Below are 20,765 nucleotides of genomic sequence, written 5' to 3'. Positions count from 1 at the left end.
TTCAGAGCAGATGCACTAGCATCTATCTACACTAACAGCGCTTCATGGTGGAGGGTGGTTTCCACCTGCTGCGTGGGTTCTGCTCCCTTGGTGGCCCGATGGCACCAGAGATGCTCTGCATCCAGCCCTTGCTATCCCCCTGGGCCAGGCAGCAGTGCCCATGCTGCAGCTGGGGCAGAGACGGACCTGCAGCCCCTTCCCCAGGGATTCCCCCTCTCTGCATCCTGCATCTGCTCAGAGACCATTGTTGCCTTCTGACCTTGTGCAGTGGGAACAAGAATAGCTCTCATGGAAGCTGCCCTGCTCACAGATCACTTCTGGACGCATGGAGGCCCCCCAGATACAAAAGCAATATTTCTGACACCCGTGAAACATGCCTGCCTCCACAAGACCTTGCAGCTGATAGAACTGGGTTCCCAAACATTATTTGCTTGGGTACTTCTAGTGGCAAAATGGGCAGCTTCTGGCTGTGTGACCACTAAGGGCAGGTCACCTGGGTCTGGCCCATCTGCCTGTGGCTACAGGTAGCCCAGTCCACCCTGACATGATTTCTGTGCTCCTAGAGATACATGTACCTAGTACAAAACCGGAGTAACTGTGGGATCCTCACCTCAAGTCTAAGAAAATGATAAGGAAATGGGGACTGGCTACTCATGGTCTCTCAATGCATTTACTTGTGATTAAAACTAGGATTTATTTGTATAGAGACAGAAATGCAAGGAACAGCCAGTGCTCTGGAAACACAAAAGATAAAACACCAATGACCTTTTCCTCTATTAAAACGCCATGTAGATGAAGTAAAGGTATAAGAGAGCCTTCACAGTTTGCTGCAGACTGCAGAGCTCTCTCTGAAATCCAGGTGCTTTTGACATAAGTTGGTAGGGTTTCACCTCTTCTGTCCTCTTCCATTCCTTAATTCACATTCAAGCAAATGCCCTGTAAGATACAGACTGTTGCTTAGCAAAGTAAAGGTCACAGCGTAATCAGCTGCTCTGTTACTCTAGGAGATAATAAGAACCTGATGTCCACACTCAACTGATCGCTAAAAGTGTTCCTAGAATCTGTATGCTACTTCATTATCATCATCATCGTTAGCATCAGCAGCATGTTAGCATGTTACTCGGTGACTCCAGACCCAGCTGCCTCCCTAGTCTGAAGCTCGGGCTTACCCTTGGGACTGAAGGGACTGCACCTGCTCCTGCTATTCCTATTTCATTTGCTCACAAGCACTCATGTTTGAGAGACTAGGATATGGGTAAGAAATAGCACCCAAGCACTCGCACCAGGCAAAGTGCAGCTGGAATGAATTGCATGTGTTGAAGGATGGGTGATGGATGGCAAACCAACCAAGTCTGTAGAGCATTTTTTGTCTTAATGATGTCTGGGTGAATAGAGCCATGCTAGAGTGTGGCAAAGGCATTGATGGGATGTGTTTTACTCACCCTCCTAATCCTCATGAGTTACTGAATGGTGTGTGACCAGCAAGCCTCACTGATCATTTGTCAGGCTGAGCTCAGAGCCAGTCAATAAGGGTAGAAGGTTCTGGTGGTCTTACTCACCAAGCAGAGACATTTCCCTCCATATTAGAAACATTCCTGAATTCCACTTCTGCAATAGATTTCCGGGGTAGCTATAGAAACTAAACTGCGTATGTCAAGTTTTCTTTTCCAGGCCAGAATCCTGGAAGCCCATGGCTTCAGTCACCTCCCCTTCTCCTCTGCTATGAGCTAGATGCAGACTGGGGCATGCATATAAGCTGTGGATAGTGGTAAGCCAAACCCCTTATCCCCAAGACACCTCCCAAGAACTAATGTACAGTGAGCTCATTTTTATTAATTTTTACTTTAGAGTTCTTGTGGCAGCAACAAGCCAAATATTGACTTCTTTGTAGCAGTGCAAGGATTTTTCTGCCCTCAAAAACAAACAAAAAAACAGTCTACTTAAACCAGCTAGAAATGCTGCAGAGATACTGACTTCTCTTTCAGCAGGTTTACTTTCTTCTCATCTGCCTGGGTAAGGACTGACATAAGTGGCTCCTGAAGAGAGTGAACATAGTTAGTTCATGCTCTGAGCCTCAGCAGTGTGCACCTGGCATAGCAGTGCAGCACCATTTTCTTGAATCAGCAGCAGAGTTTTCAGGGGACCTCTGGATTTTTCCTGAAGTAGAAGAGTCTTCAATGTATGTTAGATCTTCTGTCACACTGAAAAAATGAAATTGTAGACAGTTAGAGAAGAGCATAGGGTAGACAGACCTGAAACCCATGAAAGCCACAGGGGTAGGTGGAGGGGAACACAAACTTCAAAACAACCTAAGACCAAACTGCCTTTCCAACACTGCAAAAAGCCATCTGTCCATTGGTCTCCCAAGTGGCCTGTCACTCAAGGCCACTAGGTGTCTCCCAGCAGAACATCAGGATGTGTCTAACATTAAAAGTCAGCAGCCGTTGGATGGACTGCCTCAACCTGTCAGAGATACCAAGCAACACACCCAGGGTAAGCACATGCTTAGATTAAACTAAATGCACATGCTTCGAAATCATTAACTTGACAGGTAACCACATTACTAGTACTTTCTGGAGGTAGTTAACAATATAACAGGGTATCTGGAGGTAATATAACAATGCAGTTGTTTATGCCAACACTGACCATCTTGACAGGATAAGACTATGGCTTTCCTATGTTTTGGTCTCTTTCAGTCTTCCTCTTCTCTAAATTATGGGTCATTAAGCAAGTTACCACCAAGGAAGTTTCCTTAATTTACACCATGGAAATGGCAAATCTGATCAGAAGAAACCTGATTTATAAAAGGTAACTATGTTGAATTATGCAGAGGAGTAGATAATCTCAGTACTTAGATTTTAATTGAGCTCATGGTAACATATGTGCCTATGGCCCTGGCAAAAAAAAAAAAAAAAAAAAGTCAAAATTAATATATTAGCTTCAGAAACTAGGCTCGAGGCAGACTTCCAGCCCATCACTATGCACAGAGCTACTGCGCATTGCTATTATATAGCTTCATTACAATAGCTAAATCAAAGTTTTTAAAAACAAAGATTGCATTACGTATTTTCTCCCATACTTCTCACCATCAGCACCCTACAAGGAACCCTAACATCATTGCCAGGGCTGGGTAATTACATTCCCTTGAAAAGAAAACACTCAAGTTCAGCAGATGCCTTGACATGGCCATACCCACTCAGTTCTGATGCCCGCCAGCTGTGCTTTTAAAATAATAAGCAATCTATACAAACAAACTGTACACCCTGGTATTTCTACTACTCATGGCTATGGTTAAGAGGATTTAAGTGGAAATAATAAAAAGAAAATAAAAGCAATCACCATTCAAACCACTTGTCCATTTTTCCCCAAGTGGGTTTATTTTCCTTTGACTAAACAAAGCACCTGTTAAAAGTCTGACAGATCATCTGCAGGGGGTTATATTTTGCAATTTTCTTAGAATAAGCCTTGTCATTTAATAAATATTTTCCACTTCAGAGTTTACAGAGTTTTAGGGAAATAGGGGTTGGGTTTGGTTCCCTTGAAACCAATAAGAATTTTGCCATCAACTCTGATACAGGCAGAAACAAAATATTCTCATCACAGAGAAATTTGGGGGACCATAGTATCTGTCCTAGCTTAATTTTTCAGCCTTATATACCAGCTTTCTCACCTGATTTGAGGCTATATTATCTCCTAGTGGTCCTATTGGAATAAAGGTTGTGTTCAAGATCAAATACTTTACAGTTAAGCCTGCTATAAAGGGGGGCTGATGAGTTTCTACATACAGCATATCATATTTTCATGTGTTAGCTCTTGATGTGTAGACACAGCAGCAGCCTGCATGGGGTGAGCAGGCCCTAGTGAGTATGCTGTGCAACAGGGGGAGGACAGCAATTGTCTCTGGTCAAACATTCCCTTACTGCAGCTTCAATGATGTTTTGGGGAACAGAGTCCTAAGCACCGGCATGACACATCTGCACTTGCTATTGCTACCACTGATATCACTTGGGTTACTTTAGAAGTAGAAAGGCTTGCAAGATTGCTTTTCAACTTCCTCACCTTCTAGAAATATTTTCATTAAGTGATAAAAAGGCTGGTTTGTGTTTTTTTGGGGGGGTGTTTTTGTTTGTTCGTTGGTTGGTTTTGTTGATGTTTTTTCAATTAGGCAGGTAGAGGCTTCTGCTGCTCTTTCAGAATAGAGTTACTGGAGAAAAATACGACATTTCTGCAGCCTCCAGAATTACTGCACATTACCAAAACCTCCAGAAAACAGGTACTATAAGTTACTTAAGTTTCTATAGACTGTTTGTGATTCCCCATACATTAAAACTCTCAACTACAAAGATGAATGGAGAGGATAAATAGGCATCTCTAAGCCATTAGGAACAAAAGTGTTCAGGGAATTTTGAAAAGCAGAAAGAGCAGTCAGAGGCCAAGGTCCCTTTGGGTAGTTAAACAATCCTAATGACCGTTCCCACTCATGACAATGCCCTTCCTACTTACTGAAATAAAGCAATTCTGTTATCAAGGTGACACCGCAAAGTCTGCCTTGGTTCAGGACAGCACCGTGTGTGATAGACACTTCAGAAACATTCAGAAAGTGCCAGCAACAGCCCTCCCATGAACCCGCTGTTGTAAATCACTGCTGTCAATAAATCTGGTTGCTCTTAATTGTTTGGGTTTCTCTTGGAAACAAATATTTACCAGCTTCTGACTTGCACAGTCTTCTAAAGGTCACAGATGTTAGCTCCAAGGGGAGCCAAACTGTTCAACCTTAAACTATTTAACAGTGGCTTCCTGTGCAAGCCTGTGCTGCCATAAAAGCAGGAATTACTATGGGACTTATGTGTAAGGATGGAGGAGTAAACTTCTCCTCCTCCTGGCCCATTTCAGCATGTTATTTTTAAAAGCTTATGTATTCAGTGATTGAAAAAGCCACCTTCATTCTGCCTGTCCTTTTGGATAGGGTTGATGTGTTGCATGCTAATAGAGTCTGCTGGGAAGTTAGAATTACTTTCTCATATAACAAGCCTGGATGCAGGGTAGACAAAAGGATTTTAATTGGACTGCTATTAGTGACAAAAGTTTGCATCAAGAAGAAAAAAAAATCCAGGTTTTCCAAACCTATTACAGCCCTTCTATGTATGTCCATTCCACAACTATATGTAGTAACCTGTAGCTCCTGAAAAGCTTCTCATCTTGGCTGCTGGCCTCATCTCAACTTCCTAAGATTATTACAAAGATAAGAAACACTTCCCATCAGTTACTTCTTACATCTACTTTTCATTTCATCATGACCAAAAATCCAACAAAGGGAATTGCTGGGGAAGCTATTACCAAATTTTGTGTCCTGACCCTTTTCACGCTGTTCATTTAAATCATAGAAATTATGTAATTTCTAATGACACCAGTCACCTGCATGCTCATCTGAACTACTTGGTCTGCAGAGCTAGATCCTCACCCTGCTTCTAAGGATGGTTTGGGGCCTGAGTTTCAAACTTTTAGTTCTTTCTCCTTTCCCTTTTCCATCTTGCTTTGATTTTGGTCTTCAGAAAGAAGGCATCAGAGAAAGTGAAGCTTCACATGACTGAGAGCTACATGATTTCTAACGCCAGTTCTCCTGACCGAGATCATTCAGCTCTTCCCTGGGTTCAGCAAGAACCAGCTCATCTTTTTTTAAGAGCTATTATTTTTCTCATCTGACCTAGAAGAATCACAAGAGACCAAGGCCTTCGCTTAAGAACTGCTTGCATGCAAGTTAACCATGCCTCAGGGAACGTAATGTTGCGTTCTCACCCCCAGCATGGAAATTTAGAGGATTGACAAAATTTTCTAATTTGATTGCTCAGAGTTACATTTCCTGCACAGGTATCACTCTTAATATCACACATACATGTTACATTTATGCGGGCCCCTAATACCAGCTTTAAATTAGGAAACAGTTGCTAACAGCAAGGGTAATGAAATGCTAGAATAGGCTGTCTAGGGAGGTGGTAGGGTTTCTATCGTGAATAGGTCCTTAAAATATGCTGTAACAAGTATACCTGGAATTACACAACTGTAGTTGTTTGGGCTTGGAGGCAAAGATATGGATTGGATGGTCTTTTGAGTCCCTCTGAGGGCTGTAGTCTAAGATTTTCTGCTAATGATAGACCTTAAATCATGGAATCCTCTGAACTATGAGGAGTGGGTATTAACAGGCCTTGGTGATTCACACAAGTGATTTTCTAAACAGATATGCTTTTCTCAAAAACAAAAGCCTTAAACAGGAAAAAGTTTGGGATGCATGCTGAGGTGTGATGTTTTAGAGACACCATAATTGCTCCATGTGGAAAATTTAGTGAGCATGTCAGTAAGCTGAAAATGTACAGGACAAAAGGTATCTGTCTGAAAGCACCACCTCTCTGCACAGGGAGAGCCATTGAAAGGTCACTGCCCAACATCACTGCTGCTTAAAAAGCTGCTCCCTGGGGATGTCACAACTTGAGCACTTCTGCTGAGATCAATCTGTAAAGAATGTGTTTCTGACAGCTGACCGGAGTAGTACGGAAATGAACTCCACCATGGCTGAAGTCAGATTTCTTTCTTTTTTCCAGCCTCACGTACAGAAAAAAAATGTGGGTATTTTTCTATCATAGTTGATTTTTTTTTAGAGTAAAAGTAGTATTTGTTCTGGATGACAGGAATTTGCATTTCTGGATGTCACTTTCTTTCTGTTGTTTTTCCTTAAGAGAAGTATGTAAAATATCAGTAAGCCAAAAAAAAAAAAAAAAAGCCAGTAACAATGGCCACATTCTCCTATCTGACTCATTCTGTCCCAAGCCAAATAGGTATAGGTGCAGGGGAGAGATGCCTCACAGAGCTGTAAGCTGATCTTGTTAAAGATTTGCTCCACAATGCAACACCAGCGTTCATGCTAGGACAAACTGAGGACACAACGAGCCAAATTCTTTAGGAATAATGCCTCTGCATTGACGTACCAGTGTGTTTCCTGAAATAACAGTGCCATCCTGCAATGCAAAATTATTCTCCAGTGTGCCAGTTCACTTGATTCTCAACCAAGCCAGAACGACCTTGCAGTGGAAAAGCTGAAGCAATAAGCTTCTCCATGGGTGCAGGGAGTTCCTTCAGGGTGCTGGGCTGGACAGGGTGGTGGTGGGAGAGGCCAGGCTTGCAGAGCCTTGCTTCTGCTGAAGCAGAAAGCAGGAATTCAAGCACGGAAAAACCACCAAAGGGAAGGCAGCGTCTGCTGCTCCCCAAGGTGCCCTGTGTGTCCATGTAGGCTGTCCAATCCCTGCGGGACACATTGTGCTGACCTAAAGCACCACCATTAGTTTGGCTGCATCTTGTCCCAGGGCTGAGCTGTCCTGACTGGATGAGGTTGGTGCTGGTCTGAGGGACCCATGTTTCTTGGTACTGCTTAATTAGAGCTCAGGCATCCAGCGCTGCAGCCCTTCATGGGAGGCTGCGCTACTGTGCTCCACATGGGCCCAGGCCTCCCTCCCTGCTGCCATTCCAGTGGGATGGGGCTTGGGAGGCTGCGGTGCCACCTGATTCCTTTCTGGATCATGCTCTTCCTGGGGCTTCTCCAGAGCCCAGGCTCTGCTGCAGCCTTCAGCCAGGTGATGAGCTATGGTGAGCCACGTGCTTCGTAGATGAGGGAACAAGGCTTGCCTTCCTACAGGGTGGAGAGTGCTGTTCGTCTTCTTTACTCCCCAGAGATAGCAGCAGCAGACACTGTTCTGAGCATTTCTCTCTTCAAAGTCTTCAGTCAGAAGCAACTGCCAGTGCAAACCACCATGGCTTCAGCAACTCATGTGGTGTGATGCCACGCTACATTGGTAGGTGACCTGGCCCTTGTTTTTAGCCAGCAACAGGACTGTAGCACATTTTTCACTTGCCTTGCTGGACAAGCAATGTAGGTGAAGTACTTTCTTCTCAAGGGCTAGAGACGAGCACGGATGTCCCATTTGTGTCACAACGACTATATGAATTTCACGCTGAATTTTCTCAACCGTGTGGTACCATCCAGTGTCATTTCCCTGACCTCCAGCTCTCAGAGACAGAACAGTCAGCAGCATTTTATTGGAGAAAAAGTCAAAGCAGGGAACTAAGACACGGCCTCATTCGGAGACATTAGTGCCTGAGTCATTGGGATGTCATTCAGGCGTGAGGACAGCCTGTGAAGGCTTTCAGATCACATGCGTGCATGACATTTAGAAGAGGTGGGTGACCTCATGGGAGATTATCTGAGATCTAAACTGGCCGTAGAAAGTGGCATTGGAGGCTTTCATTTATCCTCACTAACCTTCAGCAATAAAAAAGGAGGATGAGTGCACGGATGTGCATGCAGGAAGTATGTGAGAAGCGCTGAGAATATTGTGAAAGCCAGAGGACTGGTAAACCATACCCCAGCTCCAGTGACACATGGCTGTCATGGGAAGAGAGGAGAAGGGCACTATGTGTTTCACGGGGCAGAGCGTTTTATTTGAAACTTTTTTCTTGTACATTTGCTATGTGACTGTGCAGTAAAACAATTAAGAAAGTATGCTCCTTTCCTGGTTTATGCGGGAAACCATGAGTTTGGGTATTCTTCTGACCATAATTCTAGACATGGCCACCAGGTCAGGCCAACCTTGGGAGCAACCGTGAGGCCAACCAGCAAAACTGAAAAGTAGAGTATGAATTATTCATTCCCCCCAACTTCTTCCATTGCTCACCCTGTATCTCCAAATCAGCACCTCATCAAACACCAGGCTGTTGGTAGGGGGCAAAGAGCAATGTAGTTTCCCTGGGTTCAGTAATAATAAGGATCCAAAGGGCCACAAGATGTCTCCTCAAGTCTATGGCCTTCCTCTAATTATTCATCTATCCTGTGTCAGGCCAGCAAATACCTTTCTCCAGACTTCCTGCCCTGCTCTGGAGTTCCTGCTGAACTACAAGTTAGCAAAAGTGAACAGCAAGAAAGAAGTGGTATGGGATCTTGGTAGCCCTGAAATCACTCTTAGTCCCCAACCTGTTTCTCTAGGCAGTAACCTATGACCTATGTTCTCTTCTGCCTCTCATCCACTGCTTTCTCAATCTCAATCTCTCCAATTCCATCTCTCTTGTGAGTTCTCCCCCTGCACTTGATGAGTCCATCTGCTCATCAGGTCCAAGCAAGTATGTGAATCCTGCTCAAACTCATCCCACATGGTCAACACCTATGCTCTGAGAAGGACAGAAAAGGCTGTATGCTGCATCATTACAATGTCCAGTTCAACCATATGCTGACTTCTGCATTTCTACTCAGGTCAGGGCTTGCATTATTAGTCTCCTGATGGGAGGAAGATCTGTTAAGACCCATTCTGACCCTGTAAATGATCAGCTAAGAAAATTATAAGTATTAGATGAAAATGAAGAACTACTATATTAGATGAAGGATACTCTTAATAGAAACTATTGCTGTACCTGTAAGAAAAATTACTAAGAATGACACATCTGTAAGGAACACAAAAGTAAAAGCAACAGTAGAAAAGTGCTCAGTTCTCCCAAGCTCCAGGTACATGTGATAGACAGTAGTCATTCATCCCCCTGATGAAATCCCATGTAGATGCATTACAGTATGGTGGGTTTCACAGAGTAAATGATGGGATCCCACGGCAACTCCACCCTCAGTGAAAGGGTTTAGATTGCTCCCAGATATGGGGCCACCTATAATAGATATTTCCAACTTTGTTAAAGGAGTGGCATGATGTTTTTGGACATTTATTTTATCTTAAATATATATAAATATAAAAAAATATATAAAAAAAAAGGTTTTGTCTTAAACTACTATTAAATTGAATTTCAGTTTCAATAAAAATACAGCAAAGGATTCAGTAACCTTTCCAGATAAAATCAAATATAATTAATTACCAGACCACATTTACCAACCACCAGCGTGTATGAAATCCACCATTCAGGGCCAGAATATTGCCACTTCATTATTACATTGCATGACTTGCACTTAGTCACAAGTCTTCTGTATCTTTGAAAACATCTACTTCGTAATTACTGCATAGTAGCATAGTGGGAAGTGAGTATAAGATCTGAACAGGCCTGTTTGTTTTATAAATGACTTTAGTCTGCTTCCAAGGATTCAGAAAAACTGAATTTTACCAGATTTATCTTATCTTACATCCAACCATTACTTTTTTCTCTCAAGAAAACTATTGGAGTAAAGTAATGAACAAAGCTGCAGTACTTTTTGAGGGCTGAAAAACTGGTATTAGTGGGAGTTTCCTTCATAGTTATTAATGCATCAGTAGTACTAGGCAGCTCATAAACCAAAATAAGGATTTTTTATTATTTATTTATTTATTTGCCAAGCACACAATTTAATCTGCTTCACCTATAAAGCTAAAACTCATTCAAATGAAATGCGCACGCATTAGGGAAACCTGGATTTAGTCAGATGAGCAAAAGAAATTTGTTTCAACATGTTGGCCCTAAAACTATTATCAAGAAAAATACAACTACTTTCCTCAGACAGCTCTCTCTGATTCCCTTCTCTCAACAACATCAATTTTTTATAATACAAAATGGCCAAAGTGCAGCATTTTTATTACATATTCCCATAAATAATTCACTGACAACGTGGAACAAGAGATAAATGAAAGAGCCATCCTTACCACTGACGTGATCACACTGAGCACAGTCCCGGTAAGATGCCACTGAACTCAGTGAACTGTCTCAGGGCTTTGATTTTGGGAGTTCACTTCCACAAACACCGTTGCCTGTAGCTACAGATGTTTTACTGGTAGATCCCATTGTGAGAATACCTCTCAGCATTTAGATGGGCCTCCCCATTTCTGTGTTTTGCCCAGCTGTGGCTTTTAGTCCTTCATTAGTTGGTGCTTCTGCCTGGGAGTCAGCTCCCTGTCATGTGCTTGTAAATGGATGAGTAGAGCGGGTCCTTCTTTTTGCTACTAAATATAATAGCTTATACCACCAGAGAAATACAAAACCATTCTATAATTCAAGAATGCATAAAGCAGAGCCTCCTGAGTTTTAAGGCAAGCAGCACTATTTGTTTTAGAAATACAGAAGCATTATAATCTTTTAATTGGAAATCATTAAACTAGAGTCATCACTTGAATTATATTCAAACTCGTCAAAATCTTCCGGGTAGCAGTAATCGCTACTTTTTCTCTACCTTTATCTTTACCTCTAAGTTAAATGTGTTTGGATTTTTCTGTGCAGATGATCAGAGGAACCATTAGAGCACATTTTTGCTCAGTGACCAATGACTGAAAGTGTCTTCCATGTGCTGAGGTTGTGATGTCTCATACTAAATCCTTTTCTGGAGGCACAGCAATAACTACTTCTGTTTTTCTAAGAGAACATATCTCCAGCATGTTATTGAATAGTCTGTCAGAAAAATATATTTGATTAGATTAAAGAAGTCCCTCTTTCAGAATTTGTAAACAAACAAACACAAATTACAGTGCAGAGAACCAGGTAGAAAGTTAGCAAAGGAAACTCCTCCTCCACTGTACATGAACTGAGCTTAGTGATGCCAGGGCAATACTATTCCTTTGATTTACTGCTATGCCAGCACCATGCAGAGAACAGAGCAGAGGGATGATATTTAAATCTCATAAAGTATGTTAGGGGATTTCGGGTGGAGGGGAGTTTCTCTCTGTGATTCATTTATGATAAATGTCTATTTTGCTGCAGCCATTTCTCTGTCTTCACTGCCTAGAGGTGGTCATGTAGCATTTCATTAGTGAGGTGTCAGATAGCTCTTAGTGAGTTTGGTTCACACCCACGAAGGCTGATGGATGTGTAACCAGATGAAATAGTATGATTTTAGCAAGATCTGTTATGTATTTTTGTGCCCATCCTTCATTGTAAAACCTCAGTCTTTTCTTAAATCTGTGACAAAATCTAGAGTTTGGGGTGCAAAATTTTGCATGCCAGAAGAATGCAGAGTTAATAGGATATCTTTCACTGGTCTGTGTATGTGTATGCCCCACAGTCAGACCCTTACATAAGATTTAGATGAAAAGTAACAGAACTAGCACATGCTGGTTCAGACCATTTGTTATCAGTTTGCTAGCTAAGACATGGAGATCCTTCATGAGCTCTTTTTGTGTTATTTTTCTTCCTTCCTTCCTTCCTTCCTTCCTTCCTTCCTTCCTTCCTTTCTTTCTCTTTCTTTCTTTCTTTTTTCTTTCTTTCTTTCTTTTTCTTTCTTTCTTTCTTTCTTTCTTTCTTTCTTTCTTTCTTTCTTTTTTCTTTCTTTCTTTCTTTCTTTCTTTTTCTTTCTCTTTCTTTCTTTCTTTCTTTCTCTTTCTTTCTTTCTTTCTTTTCTTTCTTTTCCCTCCCTCCCTTCCTTCCTTCCTATCCTCCTTCCTTCCTTCCTTCCTTCCTTCCTTCCTTCCTTTCTTTTTCCTGACACTTAGTTTCTGACTCTATGCTTTAATAGAGATTCATTGCAGTGCTAAGACATAACTTGGGGTCTTAGTGTGGGAATCTCACTGATCCCCTGTGCCCCCATAGTTTTCAACTTCAAGACCGTTTAAAATTATATATATATTGAAATTTCATTTAAAATACAAATCAAGCTAAGAAGATTATTATCATTATTATCATTATTGCCATTAAGATGTTTCTATGGTCACCAGTGGTACTACTCCACTTTGGAGTATGTTGAGTATGTTGTATGTAAAGTTGAAATACGGCAAAAGAAGCACACTTCTGTGTCAGGAATAGATATTTTCTTTTACTTACTCATTCAGATGTGATGACTTACACAGGAGTATCTGAATCTTTACAGTCCTGTAGGTTTTATAGGTCATCCTACAAGAGGATAGGCCATCTTCTACAAAAGCAATTATGAAACAGGACTTGTTCACTTCCAGAGTGGAACAGGATCTCCCTTGCTGTGGTCTCTGACCACACGCAATGTGGGTCTAGCCTTTGAACCATGGAGAGGGCAGGGCTAATGGGACATCTCCCACTCATCCTTGTGTAGTGCACTAACATACAGAAGAAAGCAATAGGCATCTGCTAAATAAAGGACAATTCAAGGACAATGATAAAAAAAACCTTTTGTATGGGAAAGAAAATTCAGAGTGGATTGAGTCAGTAGGAGTAAACAGTTACTCAGTTTATTTTATTTTATTTAATGGGGCTTCCCCATCGCTCCCAATTCTCCCCATGCCCTGCAATTTCAGTTACGAATGTTCCTAGTTGTGAAAGGAGGGGGAAAACGTGGCTTTACCTTTCTGCAGTTCTCTGAAGTATTTTTAAAGTGAGTAAGGAATAATAAAAGCTGAGTCCCTGACTCATCTCGCCTTCAACATGCTTTTGGCTCAAAGGATTGTGTTTTCTGCTCTTTTTATCACTTCCATATTGGCAGGAACAATGCAGTCCAGTATCAGTGACTGATAGTGAGTGTGTGGGAAAATTGTTCATTTTTGATTGAATAGACATGTTAATCTCATCAGTATGTAAATGAAAGGTGCTCCTGAGGCATTCTGCCTCTTGCCACTTTCACTTCAACCTGTCTTTTGGGGATGTTCGCCTCCAAGGAATGCATTTAGAGAAATCAGCCATAAGCATATAAGGATGAAGCAGGATACTAAGCAATGTTGGTAGCACATATTGAAAGTAAAAAATACAAGAATGTCCTTTGAACTAAGCTGCAGTGAGTAAGACTCCTTTCTAATTTCCTGTACAAAGCCATGCAAGTATGTGTAACAACTTAAAATATAAAAATATTGCCAGTCAGTATTTGTATTTTGTCAGGTAGCAGACAAGAATTAAATGGATGTAATTGTTAGCAACATTCAACTTGAAACCTGTTTTCTAACCAGAATAATGTTCTTTATTTTAACTAAATAAACAAGAGCCAGGCAGAGAGTTTCAGAGCACGTCGAATATTTTCGATCAGTGGTAGAAGAATATTATTACAAAACAGCTCTTCTCATCCCTTCACAGTAAACAACACAAGAGAGACCAAGGAGACACAGTGTATTAAATTTCTCTGACAATAAGATGTCATTTCCAAAAATAGAATCTGCATTGAACAATCTTCATTTATGTACAGTTCCATATAAAACAAGTGTCAGGGACTATTCATTATATGTTGGTGTGATCATACATGATTTTCACTTAGCATCAGTATTTCAATGTCCCCCTTTTATTTGTGCTTTTGAAGATAGTGATCCTTGAGCCTGCATTCATGAACATGTTCCTTCAAGGCTGGTTGACCTGTTTATTTGTATAAAGGTTGCAGGTTTTTTGTCAGCCAGTTCACATCGTGTACCTTTATTGTACAATGTAAGGGTGAAGCATAAATATCAGAACATCAGCACATTTTTAAATTCCCAGGAAAAAGAAATACTTCGGCTCTGCCATGAGAGAAGAATTTAACTAAACTCACTATAAAGACCACCCCTTTTAATATTTTATCTTGCTATTACACAGGATTCATGATTCCCATTCTAAAACCAGGAATACAAAACTAGAAATCAGACATTACATTCCTCACTCATTCTGCATTTTGTGAAATCATTTTTAAACTCTTTTTTTCCATGTTAATTTTTTTTTTCAAAAGGAAGGAAACCAAATTAATTGGAAATAACAATTTTTTTTTAAAAAAGTGTTTATTCCACCTTTTTTCAAACTTCTAATTACACTATTCCCTCTTCTCAGATTAAAATCATTCCTGAATATATACACATTCAGTATTAGTTACTGCATTCTGTTTTATTTCATCAGTGCTTTTCTATATCAAACAAAATGGACAAGAAGAAAATGTTGACATAAATGTACAAAGAAGATGATTCCTATGGGGTATTGCAGAGTTAGGAAGTTCATAGTGTTTATACACAAATATATAAAACATTTCAGACGATCTCCATTCACTGGAATCTGTTCAGTTTCTCTTGTCAGACCTGTGTGACAAATACAAGACCAGAAATTAATAATTTATCAGGGAACTAACAGATGTTTTAAGAGAATGCAGAGAAGTACCCGTAAGTTGTGAGGGGGTGTATATTCCCAGCACCTGCAATTTTGCTTTCACTGAGTGTACTTGTTTACACCTGAGCTTGGGGAATACAGAGTGGGTGTGAAACAAATCGTTTTGATCCACTAGCTTTTTCCACCCACTCTCCAAATCTCCATCTGATGAAACTTCATGACACTCTTAAGAGCTCATGATCTCTTTGCAGAGTTATGTTTTGTCCTCAGTACAGGGTATCTGCCACTCCTGCCCCATCCCATTTCCTTGCTGCCCCCAGCCGCCTGGTGGGCCATGGGGGGCTCCTGGGCTCCTCCAGCCCCAGCCCCAGCCCCAGCCCCAGCCCCAGCCCTATATCAACCCTGGGAGGCCCCTGAACTGCTTCTGCAAGTGCAGGCAGCAAATCCTGCAGCACGGCACAGCAGGATTTAGGATTTAGTAGGGACGCATCAGCTGGTTAGAAATCAAAGCAGTATTTACTTTTACCAGTGGCACATGTAAATATTTAAGATGCATATAAATATATATATTTTTTTCAACTGCATTGATTATCCTCTTCCCTTGCTTTCTCTGTTCTGTCCATTTGACCCCTGAGTGGTAGCAAGTCTCCTTCTTTGTCTCCTTTCCAAACTGGACAGTCGCAGGGTTTTTCAACCTCTTTTCTTATGGAAGTTATCTGTCCCTATAACTATTTTTGTCACATCTTCAATCCTCCCCTCCTTCTGCTTTAATTTCCAGGAGTTGCCAGCACTGAACACAGTATTCTGGATGTGGCAGCACAGTATTTTCTGTCCTGATTTTATATATCCTATCAATGTTCATTTATTTACTTATGTGAAGCAACATAGGGGGGTGTTTAGCTGCTGTCTGGAGAATGAGCAATTTCCATTGACCTGTCTGCAGTGACTCTTCCCTATGTTGCCACAGCTAATTTGAAACCCAGCATAGGGTCTATTCCTGTTCTCTTTGAAGTTAAGAGGTATCAGTGGTTGCTGTTGATATCGGTGGTTCCAGATGGTTCAATACTGAGGAAAAGAGGTTATGAAAGTAACTTCCAAAAGTTCAAGACATTACCTTTCACAGGGTATACGTTTAATTAGATAGGATGTAAATATTTGGGGTGAAAGATTATCTCTAATTTCTTATAAATTTTCTTGAACTCATGAACCTGTATGCTCAGAAAATAAAGAAAAAGTCATAGGGCAGTGAAAAATTACAACCTTCTATATTTGATGACGTGTTATATAAACTGGAGTTTTGCTGCTCCTGAGCATGCTGGGGGCTGCACACATTTGAACAAATATTGGAGGGACATTCAAAAGGCTGGGACTGCTAAGCTTTGATAAGAAACATTTCACTGGAGAAAAGAGGTGCTCTTCAGAAAAATACTGCATGGCTTATTCGAACTCCTTGAAAGTGTTGGTGACTTTTGAATAAAGAAGTTAAAAGTTAATTAACTGGGCTTGAGAAAAGTGAGGGGGTGTCGATGTCCTAAGGAAGAAGGTCAAAAACAACACAGTGCCACTGGCACACTCCTGCCATTAGCAATCAAACTTAATCATCTCTTAACCTGACTCAGTGAGGCAATGTGCTAGTCTGCTTCAGCTGAAATTTCCTTCCAATCAGGCAATTTTATGTACTTATGCTTCAGATCTCAAAATCAAAATCAAACCTTAGAGCTGTATTTGATGGCTCCCCGGGATATGCACGCACGTGTAATCCCGTCCTGTATAATTACCGCCTGCCTACACACGTTCTCCTTGCGTTTCAATCCAGTATTCTCTTTCTCTTTCAAACTGTGCTGTGCCTGTTCCTGAATATCACAAGGTGACTGTTTTGCAGTGGTGGGTGGATAAAACATTACTAGCTATGATTAAACATAAGCACTCGAGCCTGGGCTCAGAATAGAGGGTATCTATTAGCACCGGTGTGCACAGCGCAGCAGGCACCTTGAAGTATAATTGGGCACTCGGTGTCACAAGGTTTTCCTGATCCTTCCACCAAAAGAGGCCAATGCCATGCTCTGCCTCTAAATATATTGTGGGCAGGTTCATGGAGTGAGTGACAGCTGTAACTCAGCATTCTCTTTTATGAGGTTATGACATTTGTTACACCTTTCCAGCAGATTCATCGCCTCAGATGACAAGGCTGTGTTTCCTGCAGGTGTTAACCTGTGGGAGACGTGTGCCCTGCACAGGAGAGCACCATGTTCATCTTCCCCTACCTTGCTCTCCAAGTAGTTCAGCCTTTCCGGAGCTTTTAACACCAACTGTTCTGTGCCATGCACACCAAGGCACCAAACCCCAGCGATTTTGGTTATGAAGAAGATAGAAATGGACATTCCTCAGAGGTGCCCACTGACAGGACAGGATATAACAGGCACAAACTGAAATACAGGGAATTTAATGTGGACAGGAAAATAATTTATTTTTTTTTTTTAACTGTAAGGGTGCTCAGGCACTGGAGCAGGTTGCCCTGAGAGGCTGGGTAGTCTTCACCCTTGGAGAAACCCAGCACCTGATGGGACACAGCTTGGAGCAGCCTGCTGGAGCTGCCACGGCTCTGAGCAGGGGCTGCACTGGGTGATCTCCACCCTCAGGTGGTCTGTGAGTCTGGGCAGAGCCTCTGCTGGTCCCAGGAGAACTTGTCCTCTGCTCGCAAGGGTCAGGATGGTTTTGTGATCACGGTGCAAGGTCCCTGTTTGCCCCTGCTTCTCTGTGGGCCTGCCAGTGCTAACAGACTGAAACAAAAATGTGTTAAGTGCCATATTACTGAGTAGGATTAACAAGCCAAGTAATCTGGCTACTTACTTAAATTACTTTTAGCCTCAGCCTCCATTACATCAAACACTCCCTTTTCCCTCCCCAGTTTTCAAACTTTTTTTTTTCTTTTTTTTTTTTTTCTCATGGCTCACAGACATTTGACACCCAGCTCCTGATGAACTCAGTATCATTTAATACTTTTTTGACCTCAACCCTTAAGGTTCCCAGCTGGCACAATATTCCATCCAGCTGAACAAGAACCTCTCTTCTTCCCCCTCCCATGGCACAGAACTCTCACTAGGCATTGGATCCACCAAAAAGGTCCAATGTCTCTGCCTCAGAGCTCAGGTGCTGAGGAAAATCAAGCCCACTGTTCTCAAATTTTGTATGAAGCACACTGCTGGCAAGCAGTGCTATTTTAACATCTGCTAATAATATTATCTTTCTCTCAGGTGTACTTCCCGCTCTCTGGTTGCTTATAATTGCTACCTGAACTCCCTTGGCAGTCAGTGGACCTTCTATTATCTCCCCGTGATGTTCCAATCCACTCAGACCTCCCTCTGGCCAGCTACAATTCTCTCTCTCCCAGCTCCCAAAGGCATGTTATTTTTAGAGCTCAAACTCCTCCAGAGATCAATGGGAGTCTATAAACTCAAAAATAGTTTGCTTATGGTACATTAATAATCCTCACAGTTATGTTCCCTGGTTATCCTTTCAGCCGCTGCAGCTTATCTATCAGTGCCTCTCTTGCCACTCCAATCAACCTTATTCTACTGAACAACACTCTGCCATTTAAAGAAAACAGAAAAGTATGTACTTGACAGCAAATGCAAGCTTAAATGTTGTCATGATGAAGGACAGACTTAAGCACATGCTTAGGAGCTTTCTTGAATCATGGAATGAGGCTTTTTTTTCAGCCCTGGAGACTTTCTTCATTCCCATTTTGACAATCTGCAGGGCTCTGACTGCAGTCAATGAGATGCCAGTGCTAGCCTCTGTGGCAAAAAAGGCTGGGTCCCAGCATTTTCCAACCATGGGAAAATGTGTTACTATTTTTATGTAAGAAATCATTTAATTTATGTGTTGTTCAACATAGATGCAGCTTGAAAACAAATTTTTAAATAAATTAATGAATTTTAAAATCTCATTTTTTTTCCAAAGGCATAGTTTTTCATGTTGCATCTCTTTTTTTTTTCCCCCCTGAAAATGTACCCAAACTAGTTAAGTCCAAATGAATGAAAGATTTCCTCTAAAAAAAAAGCACCAGTAATTCCAAACTGTCAGCATTTTCTGTTCTTCTAAAACTTGTTAGCTAAAAGTAGAAGAAACAAGAAATGAACTCAGATTTTGGCTGTATCTCCATATATGCAATAAAATGACCATGTTCAGCACTAGTATTATATAATTAAAGACTGAACATGAATCACCTGAAGGCTAAGTAAAATGTGTCTTTATCTGAACAGTTTCCAGCCCTATATGTTTAACCCTAAGATTCTGATAATGCAGCTGGTTTTATGAGAAGTTCCCTTACAAAGGAGAAAACAGACATATCCCATTAGCACTTCATAGAAAATCAGTGATTATAGCAAGTGCACAAAGGTTCAGTAAATGCCTCCTACTCAGCAAGCTTCCAAAGTGAACGACCACATGATGTTTACTCCTCACCAGAACCCATTTATAGATCTCTTACTCACCACTATCACAGTCATACATGCAATATTTAAGAAAAGACAGCAAGAAGTCTACTATTTGGGAGAGGATGGGGGGTTACAGTGGGAGAATGGGGTCTTTTCTTTAGAATATTATTTCACCAAGCAGTGAAATGTGATTTAAAACATATAAACTCTAAAGATTATAATAATCTGAAAGCATTCATTACGTACCCTGGGCTATACATACTGTCAGTAAGCATGACTACTTGGAGAAAATTTTGCACAGGAAAAATTTGATAAAAAGGATCAGAAATGTCTCTTCAAAAGTGCAAGTGGGAAATGAAGGTAACAACTTCCTATGGAGTTAGGAGGCCCAGGAAAGGCTTTCATTCCCACAACTTTTAAGTGACATCTGGGCATTCCTGGTGAATAAGCACCATGGGAATGAAAAGGGTATTCATTTCAGTAAGGTAAGAAGGGGACAGAGGTCATGAACTTTTATTAGTGTGGAGCAGAGTTAGCCTAGAATTCCCAACACACCAGTCTTTAGAAGGAAAATTTTGTGAAAAGAAGCTAAATCCAGTGACATGCTTTCTCTGATTACTCTAGGGAATTTGGAGTGTGAAATAAAGTTCTTTGACTCCCCAGTTCTATTACTCAGCTGATAAAAGCCTTGTCCTTCCTGAGATAGTAACCTGAAGTGCCAAGGGATCTGCTTTAATTCAACTGCCCTCACTTCCCATCAGTGGGCACCACTTGCAAAGATCGTCTTCTCCTGCGCAACTGCTCCAATATTTATATCATGTCTGGGTCACTGTCTGTATGGACAGCGGAAGAAGCAATAGGAAGTCAAATGTGCTCCAGGTGAACATACTTATACTGTGACGGGGCATCAGAAAGAGGGTTCGGGTTGCAAAGGGGGGGTTCATCCTTTGAATCCCTCTCAGTGGTAGCTGGTTGACTAAATTAAAAAGTCTACTTTAAATTAAAACATGTTTTGCTTTCTTAAGTGCTCTTTGCAAATTATTTCAACACATTTGTTAAGTTTCTATCAGGATAAAAGTAGTGAGTCTCACATATTTGAGCACCTCTCATACATCTCAAATATATTTTCTCTCATATACATCTTTTCTTGACGTGGTCCTGGGCAACCAGCTCTAGCTGGCAGTGCTTGAGCAGGGGGGTCAGACCAGATGACCTTCAGAGGTCCCTTCCAACCCCTGCCATGCTGGCACTGCGTGATTCTGTGAAATACTGAAAACACTAAATAGTTTCTCCCTTTTTTCTTCATCTTACGTAAAATGAAATATATTGGGAAGCAGCTAAAAAATAGAGATTCAGGTTACACACATGCAC

The 20,765-nt window shown here is 41.3% G+C and overlaps 1 protein-coding gene across 1 annotated transcript in view; it reads right to left on the bottom strand.

The window, feature by feature from the left end:
- Positions 1–14,838: 14,838 nt before the first annotated feature.
- Positions 14,839–20,765, bottom strand: part of SMPX (small muscle protein X-linked) — a 39,971-nt gene continuing 34,044 nt past the window's right edge. The window contains exon 4 of the mRNA XM_050712301.1: positions 14,839–14,927. The gene's annotated coding sequence lies outside the window, so the exon portion shown is untranslated. The remainder of the gene's footprint in view (positions 14,928–20,765) is intronic.

This window comes from Cygnus atratus, chromosome 1, assembly GCF_013377495.2.
Source record: "Cygnus atratus isolate AKBS03 ecotype Queensland, Australia chromosome 1, CAtr_DNAZoo_HiC_assembly, whole genome shotgun sequence".
NCBI lineage: Eukaryota > Metazoa > Chordata > Aves > Anseriformes > Anatidae > Cygnus > Cygnus atratus.
This window is presented reverse-complemented; position numbering and strand designations above follow the sequence as displayed.